At 46.0% G+C, this 13,327-nt stretch overlaps 1 protein-coding gene across 1 annotated transcript in view; it reads left to right on the forward strand.

Moving 5' to 3' along the window:
• The window catches only part of LOC142587679 (synaptogenesis protein syg-2-like), a 1,186,854-nt gene that overhangs the window by 215,630 nt on the left and 957,897 nt on the right, over window positions 1-13,327 (forward strand). The gene's annotated exons all lie outside the window — the stretch shown is intronic.

Below are 13,327 nucleotides of genomic sequence, written 5' to 3' on the forward strand. Positions count from 1 at the left end.
GTGTTTGTTGGCTGCTTATGATATGACTCTCTCTCTCTCTCTCTCTCTCTCTCTCTCTCTCTCTATATATATATATATATATATATATATATATATATATATATATATATATATATATATATATAATATATGTGTAGTTTATGGATTGTAACACGTGGTAGTGTCTACTAAGTCATATTGTCATATTGATGTATTATTCGTTGGAGCTCTATACCAGCCTAATGTTACAAATTCAATCGCATTATATTTGTGTTTGCATATCAAATACATTTGCTCTTAATTCCTTCATAATCACATCTCCGTGTGACGTGGTGCCCTTGCTAGGCTGCTTCTGAAAACATTATTCTGTCCACTGCATGAAACAACATTGTTGAAGAACACCATCTGCAGTAATACAGCATGTTTGAGCGTCAGCAAAGTTAGTGAAACATATATTCCGTGATTTCCTTTCTAAGTCGAAAGATGTTTGACAAGGGGAAAGACTTATTGTCAGACAATGCGCCTGCCTTTCGGAGCTATAAATTTAATGGGCCGAGCGGCATGGAGTTACGCTCAGGTTCACAGCACCGTATCACCCAGCAGCTAATGAGCGAGCCTAGCGAGCTATTCGTTACATCAAACAGTGCATAAATATGCATCCATACTTCCCTGGTGGATGGAAGTGCTGCCTTGAAGTGGCGGTAGCTCATCACAACCGCTCCTATACAACAGCTGTGGGATGAACACTGCTCTTTGCTGCTACTGGGAACCCAAACTATTTACCAGCTGACACGTCCCTAGGAATTCGAGCAGTGCTGTAACTGACAGAAGACAGAAGAAACGAAGACAGCGAAGTACTGTGGTAAAAATAAAAAGGGACTATGACACAGCGATACTAAAGATAGAGGTCGTAGACTTGGTGATAGTGAGAAAAGGGCTGCCGAACTCATGCTCAAATCACGGAGGGCCATTCTCTGTTAAGACAGCAAGCCAACCAGGAATCTTAAGGCGTGTCTGGTATGTAGGCGCCAATGGCACCGTTCAATCATCCTCTATAGCAAACCAAAGGATGGCGTGTATGAATGTACTCCATCCTTTGGTTCCCTGTCCACGTCGGGGCGATTTGGGGGTGGGGGGTTCCTCTGAACCTCAACGAGTCGGCCCAGGAGGCTGCGCGTGGCTTTACCGACCGCGCTGCCCTCGGATCGGGCGACTCTCTCCCCGGACACAGAGGCGCTCATATCACGCACAATGAACTTACTAAATTCTTTTACTTAGAGAGAAGACTTTTCCCGCCGCTTCACTCCAAGCTAAGCAGGCCGCAGGCGGTCACGCTCAGACTCTTGCAAACGAACTCCTAGCCAAATCCGGCGTCCCTTAGCAGCATATACCCCGAGATTTATTCGAATTGTTCTTGCGTGGCCTGTGATGAGGTCGCTACTTTGCCTCATATGCTCTGGGAGTGCGGGTCGCTGGGCCCGGACTTCACCAAGGAAGAGTGGGAGTGGGGCGCGCTCCTGCGAAGTCCCGTCTTTGAGGACCAAATCCTGGCCGTCGAGCGCGCCCGCGATTGGGCCGGCAGACTAGATCTGTCAGTCCCGTCGTGGGATTAGCCGGGTGCGCGTTTTATCGCGTTTTCCTGGACCCAATAAAAGCTCACTCACTCACTCACTCACTCACTCACTCACTCACTCACTCACTCACTCACTCACTCACTCACTCACTCACTCACTCACTCACTCACTCACTCACTCACTCACTCACTCACTCACTCACTCACTCACTCACTCACTCACTCACTCACTCACTCACTCACTCACTCACTCACTCACTCACTCACTCTATAGCAAACGTTTTTAAATGCCATCTCAGGAGGGACGAAAACAAGAGCGGGGGAGTGAAGCGTGCTCAGGCAGTTGAAGAAGAAGGCAAGACAGAATATGTAGTAAGGGGGCTAAGGGGGCAAAGGAGAATAAAGGAGTTAGCAATGGCGACGTGTCTGTTGATTATTTGTGCTCTTGTTACACATTTATCGAAAGAACCAATATTTCTGAGTGAAAATAAAGAAAAAGAAGGCACTCTGGAATTTAGGAAAACAAAAACTGAAAACGTGGTACACTAATCATAGGATATATAAATTATTGCAATACGTAATATCTAAATACGTCAGAACAAAATATAGGGACACTAAAGGTGGAAGCCTTCCGCCAGACGTATTAGTTGAAAAATGTTATACACATCCAACGCTCATTTGGGAATCTACGTGGAGCAAAGCTATCATCACACGGTTAATCGAATGGTATATAATTAACTAAATGCGATGCATAGAAATATCTTTCTTATGCGACATATAATCTCATTAATTGTTTATTCACCCCAAATGTAACAACTTAGACTTAATGATTAAGCCCATAAAACAGGCACTTATAACCTCACTTTGCGTTGCACTGCTAAGCACGAAATCGCGCGATCAAATTCTGGCACTTCAATGTGGGCGAAATACAAAAATGCCCCTGGACCATGCGTAAGGTGCACGTTAAAAAAATCTCAAGCGTTCTAAATTAATCTGGAGTCCCCCACTACGGCGTGCCTCTATAAGCAGATGTTGGTTTGGCTCGTAACAACCTATAATTTATTTGAAAGTGAAGGTTTCTAAAGCGACGCTTTCTTTGCTTCTTCCTTCGCATTTTCCACTGCTGCTGCTGCTGCAGTTACTGTCTGCCACACAGCGTTGAGGGTGGTTCGGAGCGTCTGTATACATGGCAGGCGCGTGGGAGAGAGGAAAGGAGACGTGAGAACATCTTTTGCATTTTTCCATCGTGTCGCCATAATGCACTTCTGACGGCTGTAAGTATCGGGGTCCCCAGCAAAACCATTGCAGAAACTCCAACATCCACGTGTACTGTTCGTGTACTTTGACTTAAGTGCATGTTAAGAAATCCAAAGTGGCCATATTATTCCGATGATCTCCAGTACCGCGTGCCTCATTATCCGATTGTGGGCTTGGAACGTACAACTAGATAATTTAATTAAAGTTTAACACTTCTACCACAGTGCGATGCGCCACGTGAGACAATGGCAGTTCTAACCTTCTCGCTGACTATGAACGATGACCCACAACAGCTCCTCAAGCAAACACATCTAGCTGTGTGTTCCGAGTTCGAAGTAGACAAACCGAATTAGCGCACGCAAGAGAAACCATCACATCACAACTCTCGTATTCCACCAAGCGCTCAATAATTTAAAGATTGACCATCAGCATCACTACCAATTACCGTCAAATAACGCAAACACAACAGAAAGCTTCGCTTGCACTGATTCCCACAGTGCGTTGGATGTGCATAATTTTTTCTTGGTAGTTATTACAGTAACATGTAAAACTAACAGCACCTTACTAGCAAACTATTAGGATTCATCGTAGACACGGTAGCAGCACAAAACATTTTCCAAATGTGCGTCGTTCAGAATGGCGGGCACACTGAGTCACACGCACAGAAGGGTCACAAGAATATGCACTGTTCATACTTCCAGTGGAAATCGCACGCACACAGTTACCGCGCCAACGCCAACTATAGCTCTTCTAGATGATTGCCGCGTGTGTGTCACATTGCGTAGCGCGGCTGCGCGCGAGAGAGAGCACGTGCGCCAGTCTCCTTTACGGCGAAGACACGCCAATGAAATGGGCACATTTTGTAGGATTTGACTATCCCCATCGCGAAAGCTTTGTTTAGCATAGATTCCAGGATGTGCGTTGGATCCGCATAAATTTTTAGTAGCGAAACTTCCCTGCTTACGATGGCACGTCAAGTGGAGCAAGCGCGAAAAAAAATAAAAGAATACGCCAGAAAAGCTGCTAAACGGTTAATAAGAGCAGTTAAATGTATGCTTAATAGTTTGAAATAAAAAAAATCTTCTAGTAAGACAAAAGAGAACAAATGTTCCAGCGTGCAATTTACAAGGCTTCTTAAAAGTTGTGAGAACACTAACGCATGATTTTATTCTGTATGATCTGGGGCGTTCAAGATTGTTCCTCTTCTTACTCAGAATAAGCTTGTATATAGGCTGAAAACGAGCGCCCAGTATCGACAGAGATGAGCGGAGCTTTTTTATTTATGTTTGACGGCTTCACACACTATGTAAGTATTGAGTATTCACCTGTAAAGTCTTCGGAAGTTTCCTTTGTCGGAAAAAAAATTATCAACGTTTTTTGTCTAAGATACTATAAGACTTTGCACAAACATTTCAGAAAACTGCTGCGACACACATGGGATGGATTAAACCTGTATAATGATGCAGTAGGTATCTCGCGATTCATCAACTGTTCGCAAGAAATCTTCCTTAAGCACTCTTTTTGCATATTACTATTACTTCATTATTCGCAAAGTTTTCGTTCCCATGTTTCAGACCAGGGGTGTGCATCTCTAACATGCAGTTAAATATAGAAAGGGTTGGGTTACGCGGAGTGATGGCCAGTAAAGCCCCTCAATCTCCCAAAGTAGCGCCATTTACTTCCCTCCTCCTCCGCTCGGCGCGGCCTCGACGGTGGCGCCGCCGGTGGTGGGCCTGCCGTAGCAGACGACGGCTGACACGCTACGGGAGGAAATCCGCAGAAAAGTTCGTTCGAGCCCTGCGGAGCAGTTTTTTCAATTGAGATCTTTCTTCGTCAGTCGGTAACTGGCCTTTACAATTTCGTGTTGGAATTGCGGAAGAAATAGAGAAAAGGACCATTATTCAAGGCGTAAAGCGCGCGACGTTGAGAGTTCGTGTTGCCGAAACACGACGCAAGCATGCGGTGTACTCAAACACGCGCGTGATTAGTAACGTTTCAGGTGTTGACAGCGTGAAAGTATGTGTACGTGGTTTCGTAGGTTAATTTATGTACCTGTAGGATACTTTTGTTCGGCCGGCGCGTGAGAGATTGCTGACCGCTCACAGCCGGAATGGCTGTGTGCGGTCAGCAATGCCTGGCAACAGGACCGTTTTTTTTCATTACGGGGTGCTTTGGTAATCGTGACGATATATTTTTTTTACAAGTACTGCTCCAGGAGGGCACATGTAATGGCTAACGGAGGCCTCTGAAGAGCACGTGACATTACAATAATGCAGGCGTCGCAGGGAGTGTTCGCATACAAAATTGGCTGTCCGCGATCTTATTCCCCCTTGGCATGCACAGGCTTCGGCGAGCCCCATCCAGACCTGGTTCTAGCTTTGGTGTTCCCGTAGCCGCTTTGGTGCCCTGGAGGCGCCGTCAATAATACGAAATAATGGCAAGGTGTTACAAGTAGTAAATAAAATTTATTGAAGAAATACAATCGCGCCAAGGCGCCAACTTCTAAACAGCGCTAGCGCGCCCGCGCGAGTATTATGAAACGCCAACGAGGAATTTACCGGCCCACGTACGACTCTACGACCAACGTGCGCGTTAAACATCCCCAGGCGAGCTAGATAAAGTTATCCGGAGCCATCCACTACGACCTGCATCCTAGCTTTAGTCGTTTCTTAACGTTAAAAACGCTAATCATTACAAACCAAATCAATACATGCGGGCGTACATTCGAAGCTAAAAGACTGCATCGTAAGTCACATTGAGCCTTGCAAAAGCGTCGAGAATGTGCCAACTTCTGGTGGAGCTCAAAACACACCCTGAATAAAGTCGCTTTTATGTCACAGGCCAGCTGCAGATGCGTGCATTTCACCGCAAGACGAAACTACATGAAACAAAGAGAGCACATTCGAAAAAAAAAAGTCAGACAACGCGCTAAAAACCACACAGAGCATGAACACACACTTTTTCGAAACGGAAGGCGTGATCTAGGCTCGAAATAAGAGGTTGTGAGTAGCAATGGCCCTTACTTCACTAAGCCGTGCTTTCTTTGCCACTTCCTCGAAGTCAGCCCACCTGATCCTGCGAATCCACACTTCATTTTGCGTTGCGCCCACCGGACGGCAAAGCAAAAAGCTTTTTGCCCTCGCTGTGTCTGTTGCGGCAACCGAAGGCGCAGCAGCATGGCATCGCAATTACGTTCTCAGCCCTACACATTCTATTAAGCTAACGCACTCCGTCAGTCCGCCTGCCGTACTTTCGTCGCGCAGGCCCAACAATGGAGGTCGGTGCGCGCTGGAAAGAAAAAAAATATACAAAAGCGCGGCGCCTGCTCCGCGCTGGAAGGGAAAAATATACAAAAGCGCGGCGCCTGCTTCCACGTGACACAGATTGGCCAATGGGGGAGCGGAGGAGGCTGGGGCGACAGGGAGCGTGGAGGAGGAGGCTCCAGGGTGAGCGGGGTGGCGGAAAGATCTAAGAATGGCGCTACTTTTGAAAAATTGAGGGGCTTTAATGGCCAGACATTACTGCTCAGGGAAAGTATCTATTGCTCATCTATGGTAGGCTATAGGTAAACCGCAATCCGCTACTGTGTCTGGGCATCTATACCAGAGGAGCGGATGCGTCCAAAAACGGGACAGCGTAATTACATTCAACAGTACTTGCAGTTAACTTTGCGCGAGGAAGTTACGTGGGAGCGCAAAAGGAAAGGAGTTGAGAGGCGGGGTGAGAGGGCACGCGCCCATCTAGGCGGCCGTGCAAGGGTAGCAGAGTTGCTTTCCCGCCTTCCTGATGGATGGCGCCAATTACCTCTGCCACCTAGAGTTACTGTAAGTGCTACCGCAGGTAGCACATACAGTAACTGTATAACTTACTGTAAGTTACTGTTACTGTTACTGTAAGTTACAGTTACATAAGTTACTGTATATGCTACCTACGGTAGCATATACAGTAACTCTACTGCCACCCAAGTGGTGGAGTTTCCGAGGCTGGGATTGGTTCCTTACCCATTCGAAGCTTTATCAGCCATGCGTCGCGCAGTTTCTCATCTTTGGGGTAAAAGTGAACGCTCACGGCCTGCTCCCTCGCGTTAGTAGCGCACTGCGGCACGCAGCAATAAAGTACCATGCCGCTGATAACTTGGAGCGCCCTTTCCCAGCTTGTGTAATCTCTAGGCGCCCGTGCACATCCATTTAATGCAAAACAACGCTGTTTCAAGGCAGGGGCGTAGCCAGGAGTGGGGGGGGGGGGCGGGGCGCGGAGGCTTATGGGGCTTCAGCACCCGCCTCCCCCCCCCCCCCCGAAATTCTTTAGTGCTATCATGCGCCGCCGGCCAAAACAACCCCCGGCGCCGGAAGTCATGCTCGATTTTATCTAGAATGTCCTTTTTATGCTCGAAAAGACATTTCACAGCGAACATTGCGAAATTGGGCTGGATTTCGCGCCAACGCCCATGCACCGGGAGCCATATATCGTAACGCAAGGAGGCTCACCCGAGCACAGTTTCAAGGGCGTTTTGATGAGGACCGGGCTCGTCGCGGCATCTCGCGGAGGCCCAGGAATCCACGGAGCGCAGGGACTTCAATTCTGAAACGTTATGGGTATAAAGTTCTCATAACGTTTTCATGCGAAATGTGCAATTATATTTGCAAAGTCGTGCTTTAGATTTTCAATTCCGGAACTTTGTGGGTTTAATGTTGTAAACATTTGGCGCCAAAGCTGCATTTACTTTTCTGAAGTCGTACATCGGACCACGCAACGAGCCAAGCCAAATCAACATAATATCATACAAGTTGACAAAGCACGGAGCGAGGTCTAATGAGACGAACCATTGTGGTAGTTCATTTGCGCCGTCATGTCACAGAAAAGAATATCATCATTTTTTTTCACCTGCGCCAAGGCAACAATGTCAAGACATTAAAGCCAGCAAAGGTAACTACATTCTTACTTATTTTTCTACTTTGAGTTTTATTCGCGAGTACACATTGAGCCTCTTCAATTTTTTTTTTTTTTTTTGTTCTCGCAACCGGCGGGCTGCCGGAATCAGCCAGAGCGCATGCGTTTTCCTCGTGTTGCACCGACCACCACGGCGCACACTTCGATTCGCGTTCGTTTTTTTCTCGCCGAGTGGATTTTCGCCTGGCAGAGTTGTGTACGCTTTATAATAAGCTGGGCAGACGAGAAAAAGAAACACTGCATTGTTCCTCGCCGCCATCGTTGCAGGGACTCGACGGATTGCAACGCGTTCGCTTGAGCGCAACCTCTCCGGAAAATGTTGTCTCGCCGGTGTAGGATACCCAGTAGCATGGGTATAGTTCTCTGTGAACCAAGCGTCTCACGTTTTCTTCGATATTTCTTCGGTAGCTATATTAGGCGCCTAAAGTAGGCATTCGATTGTGGCAAACATGTTTTCCTTTGCGTTCTTGTTTTCATTTCGGTGCCCCCGCCCAACAAAAGAAAAAGAAAAGACATTGTTGCGGTGCAGCGAATTGTCGTATGATGAAAGTTCGATTTTGTTACTTCTTCTTTTGCGGAAAGTAATGGGTCACGCGACGCTTCAGTTGCCGGATGCTCTTATTATATTATTGCGAAAGCAATTATATGGACATTACAGGCGCATTCCTGCCGTCGCCCTCATGTTCCGTACAAAGTCCAAGGGCGATAACATCGTGACCGCCCGCCGCATGCTGTATGTGCGAGTGAAAGCGTAGGGGGGGGGGGGGATGGCATGGGTGAATCGACGATGGTGGCTCAGTCTTGTGTGCGCAAGGGAGAAAAGCGAGGAGAAAGCGTGCCGCCTCCTGTTGCGCGCGATATATCAGGGGGAGTGGAGGGAGGGGGGCTGTGATCTGGGAATCTGTGTTTGCGCAACATGTTTGTTTGCCTTGTTTGACGCATTATATACAGTGACATTTTTCATAGATACGTATATTTATTGGAGCCGTATATGTATATATATATATATATATATATATATATATATATATATATATATATATATATATATATATATATATTTAAATATCTTATTGAGAAGTTTTGTGTACATGTGCAGTGAACTTTCTTTCCAGTAACACTTTTTGCACTTTATCAAGCTGTATCTTCACCATTTGTAGATTCCATTGTATCTTCGCATTTCTAATGTACGAGTGCGAGTCAAATAAAAGTGAGCCAACCCACCACGCTCAATAATGGTTCGATTCATTATCTGCGAGGCATGCGCGTAGCACACAGGCATCTAATTTACAAAAGTGACATGCAGATGGGAGGATAAATGTCCTTTAACGCTCTCATACACTTGGTTGAACATGGTTGCGTGACATAATGGACGCACCAAAAGTTGAACAGCGTGGTGTCGTGAGCTTTTTGTCTGCTCCAGAGGTATGCGAAAAAGGAATTAGTCACCGTATAGCTGCCGTATACGTTGAACATTGCATTTCATTGGTCACTATGAGGCGTTGGAGGAAACGGTTCAAAGGACGTGAAAGTTCCAAATATGATCCAAGACAGGGCCAAAGCCACCGTGCAATCACCCCAGCAGAATTGCAAAATCTGATTAGACACGAACGGAGGGTAAGCATCGATGAATTGGCTGGGCGTGTGAACATCAGTCACGGCTCGGTTCACACCACAATTCATGAACATCTCGGTTATCGGATCTTGTGTGCGCAATGAATGCCCAACATTTTGAACTACCACCCGAAGACGCAGAGGTTCGGCGCTGCCTTGACTAATCTAATCCGGTATCACAATGAGGGAGACGACTTTTTGCCTGCAATTGTTACCGGGGACGAATCATGATGCCGCTACTACGAGCCTGAAACACGGCGGCAAAACTTACAGTGGAAACATTTGAATTAACCACCCCAAGGAAAGCAAATACCGTCATTTCTACCAGAAAGGTGTTGTTGACTTTTTTTTTTGGTCGTCAGGAGCCATTATTGATCGAATTTGCTAAACCTGGAGAAACTATCTATTGTTTCCGATATTGTGAAATGTCGGATCGGCTGCGTGTCGCAATCAAGATCAAACAACGTGTAAAATTGAGAAATGGGGTCGTCTTGTTCCACGACAATGCCCGTCCCCACGTCGCTGATGTGGTTAATACAAAACTGGCAAAGGTCAAGTGGGAAACGCTGCAACATCCGCCATACAGCCCAGACCTGTCGCCTTGCGACTTCCACATTTTCGAGCATTTGAAAAAAGAGCTCAAGGGAACCAGATTCGTGTCGGACGATGACGTGAAAGGGTCATTAAGACTTTTTGAAGCAGCAACCCAAGGAGTTTTATCAGACGGGAATCACGCGACTCGTTAGTCAGTTGCACAAATGTCTAAATGCTCATGAAGACTATTTTTAAATAAGTACCCCGTTTGTCATATATTCGCATTGGCGCACTTTCATTTGACTCGCCCTGGTATATTTTGCAGAACTTCTGCTTTTTATATGTGCTCTCTGTTACGACTATAATTTCTGTGCAATTACTCACAATATAGATTTTGTTGTCCTGACAGTGCGTAGCAATCAACAATTCGTTTCCAGCATCTTTGGCAACGGCAATGTAGTCATTTATAATATATTTGATTCCTTGATAAATTCCATAAGGAGGAGGCAGAGCTGCAACGCGAGCCCCCCCCCCCCCCCTCGCCCCCCCCCCCACACACAGAAAATTTCTGGCTACTCCACTGTTTCAAGGGGAAAACTCTAGAAAATCGCGGTTAAAAATCCGTTATAACCCTCTGTTTCTCTTCATCAGAGTAAGGTGGGATCAGATGACCCAACTTTGTGCGTAAAAACGATTGCAGCGCCCACATCTTCGGTGGTGGGCCTCGCGCCTAATACTTCTTTGCAAATCCGGCATGACATCTGCTGTCATTGAGTTTTCGGAAGTGACGGAGCCGTGAATGTATAAGTGAATAATGCCTTGGTATTTATCAAACAGATAATGTGAGGCCAACTCCATTGCTGCGACGACGGCTAGGACTTCATTCTTACTGTGAAGGCTTGCTATTGATGCTTCAGTTGGTGTAGTTCCAGAAGTCAAGGAGGATAGTTCAAATCCGGATGCCAGAAAGTCAGCATTGTAAGCTGGGGAACGTGCTGTTGGGACACAAAATGAATGGGAATTCCGGGAGGCCTCTCAACCTGTAAAACTACCCTGTGGGCACAGTGCTGAGTGACTAGTGAAAAAACGTGGTGACGCGAAGCCACACTTCGGATCACGCGGAATAAGATGGGGGCGTGGGAAAAGGGGGAAGGCGGGTGGGGGGGGGGGTTCTTGTGCGTCTGCTCTGTCAGAGAACGGGGTGTTGCTTTTAGCACTCCAAGAGAGAGAGAAAAAAATAATGCATAAAAAGGCAGGGAGGTTAACCAGAGGTAGTTCCGGTTGGCTACCCTGCGGATAAAAAGCGAAACAGAGTAGAAGGGGGAGGTAGAAAGAGAGGGAGACAAGCACGAACAAAGCGCTCCAAGATACATGAGCAAACAAACAAGAACAAAGCACTCCAAGATACATGAGCATGCAGCTAAAGTCTGTGAAGGGAAGACTGGAATATGGTGCAAAGGGCTGAGGCAGAATCGGCAATATTTTTTAGCGAATGAGAGCGCAGTGACCGTAGAGTAGTGACCAAGTGGTTAGACCCATGGTTTCGTATCCACAATGTGGCAGAGAGCATTTATGATGACGTTGGCTCTGTTTTCAAGAGCGGATACGTATTGGCTCTGCGTAAGCACACCAAAGAAACGATGCTTGCGACGTCAATGCTCTGGCCTCAACGAAAAGTTGCAACTTTTTTCTTCTGAATGGAAGAACCACTGATTCGGCGTAAGAAATATGCATGCCTCGCTCTTTTAGATAATGCTTTACTCTGTCTAAACCTCGCTGAAGACAGTACCCGATGACCTCAAGTGATTTGTGAGACGGACATACGTAATGTCCTCCTGCATACATAAATATATATGTAGACCCAAGTAATGATGAAACGGCGCTGGAATCTTTGTCGTTTCAACGTAGAAGAGAAGCTTGCTTAAAACAATTCCTTGGGAAACTTTTTGCTCACTTTATATGTTTTACTATCGCCATTGTTGTTTCTAACGTAAATCTTGCATATCTTGCAAAAAAAGCGTGCAATTAATTTTATTGAGTTGTGGTGCAGTCCGACCAAGGTGAGCCAATACAAAACAGACATGTCAGCGATCGGGTCAAATGTCTCTTTTATATCTGCGAACACAGCGACAGCGATGTTACACCAGTTCAACTTATGCATCGCAAATGTCGCCTGCTGAAAGATGCAGTACACAGTAAAAAGACGTCTTCAAAAGCCAGCTAATTGTTAGGGAAGACTATCAATGGAATAAATTCACCTGCAGCTTGCTGCTCATCCTTCTTTCCGTAACTTTAAACACGCAGCTGGCGAAGCTAACTGGACGAAATTAGTCCACAGAGTTTGCTGATCTGCCTAGTTGTTGTAGTAGAAGAAGGTTTCTGATTTTCCAGCACGAGGTGGGGGGGGGGGGGACCTATGCTTTTATTCATCCACATGTCATTGAATACATCGAGAAGAGCCGATGTAGCGGTGGGCCCCAGATTTTTCAATACGCAGTAAGATAGGCTGTCTGAGCCATCAGTCGTTTTCGCCGGAGTTTGCGATAGAACAATATGTAATACTTGTAGAGAATGAGAACTGTCTTCTTGGCTATGAGCTAGCTCAGGCAGCTCTACCAAGGGAGCCAAGTTTCATAATTATCAGTCAGAATGGTGCAAGATTCATTAGCGACGTCGCGCCTAGATAACATAAAAGCTGTGGCCACTTACTGGTTTTCGCCAGTGAAAATAGCAGCAGAGGCCCTATTTTTAATTATATTTTCATTTTTTATTATTCTTACTCTTCCTCATTGGCTTCAAATGATCGCCATCGGCCACTCGGCGAGACGGATGATAAGAAATAAATATAATTGCAATAAAAATAAGAAAACGGCCCCAGGTGTTGACACCCCTTGTGATAGTAGGGATTATCTGCTTATATTGCAGAAGCTTGGACACGCTGCTTGCAAAGGAAAGAATACACTGGTCGGCGGCTAACTAGCGATTACTGCGGAAATGATTTTATTAAGAACTGAAGTTAATGCATGCGAAAGACGAGTGTTTGATATTAGCGGCGGTCACAATATTTACGGCTTTATTATTTCAGGCTGTACGTTTCCAGGGCCCGTGGGTGCTGATGATGCTGCACGGATTGAACAGAAAGCACGAACAAAATACGATTCGTGCGTCCAGCTGCAGCCTGCAGCATAATTATACTTTTATTAACAAAGTGCGCTAGAAAATAAGAAAAATCAATAGCGGGACCGAGGTCTGGCATACGCTGTTTGTCCCCCTCTGTGTCCTAATTTATGATAAGTGCAAACGAATTTGCTTGACGTGGTATCTATATAAAAGCCCCGTTTTGTTTTTCATCGTATTATGTTTTTCTTCGGCAGCCGTTGTGAAATAAGTCACGTGGGTCGCGCTTAACGCTGCCAACTA

Source organism: Dermacentor variabilis, chromosome 1 (assembly GCF_050947875.1).
Source record: "Dermacentor variabilis isolate Ectoservices chromosome 1, ASM5094787v1, whole genome shotgun sequence".
In the NCBI taxonomy this organism is placed as follows: Eukaryota; Metazoa; Arthropoda; class Arachnida; order Ixodida; family Ixodidae; genus Dermacentor; species Dermacentor variabilis.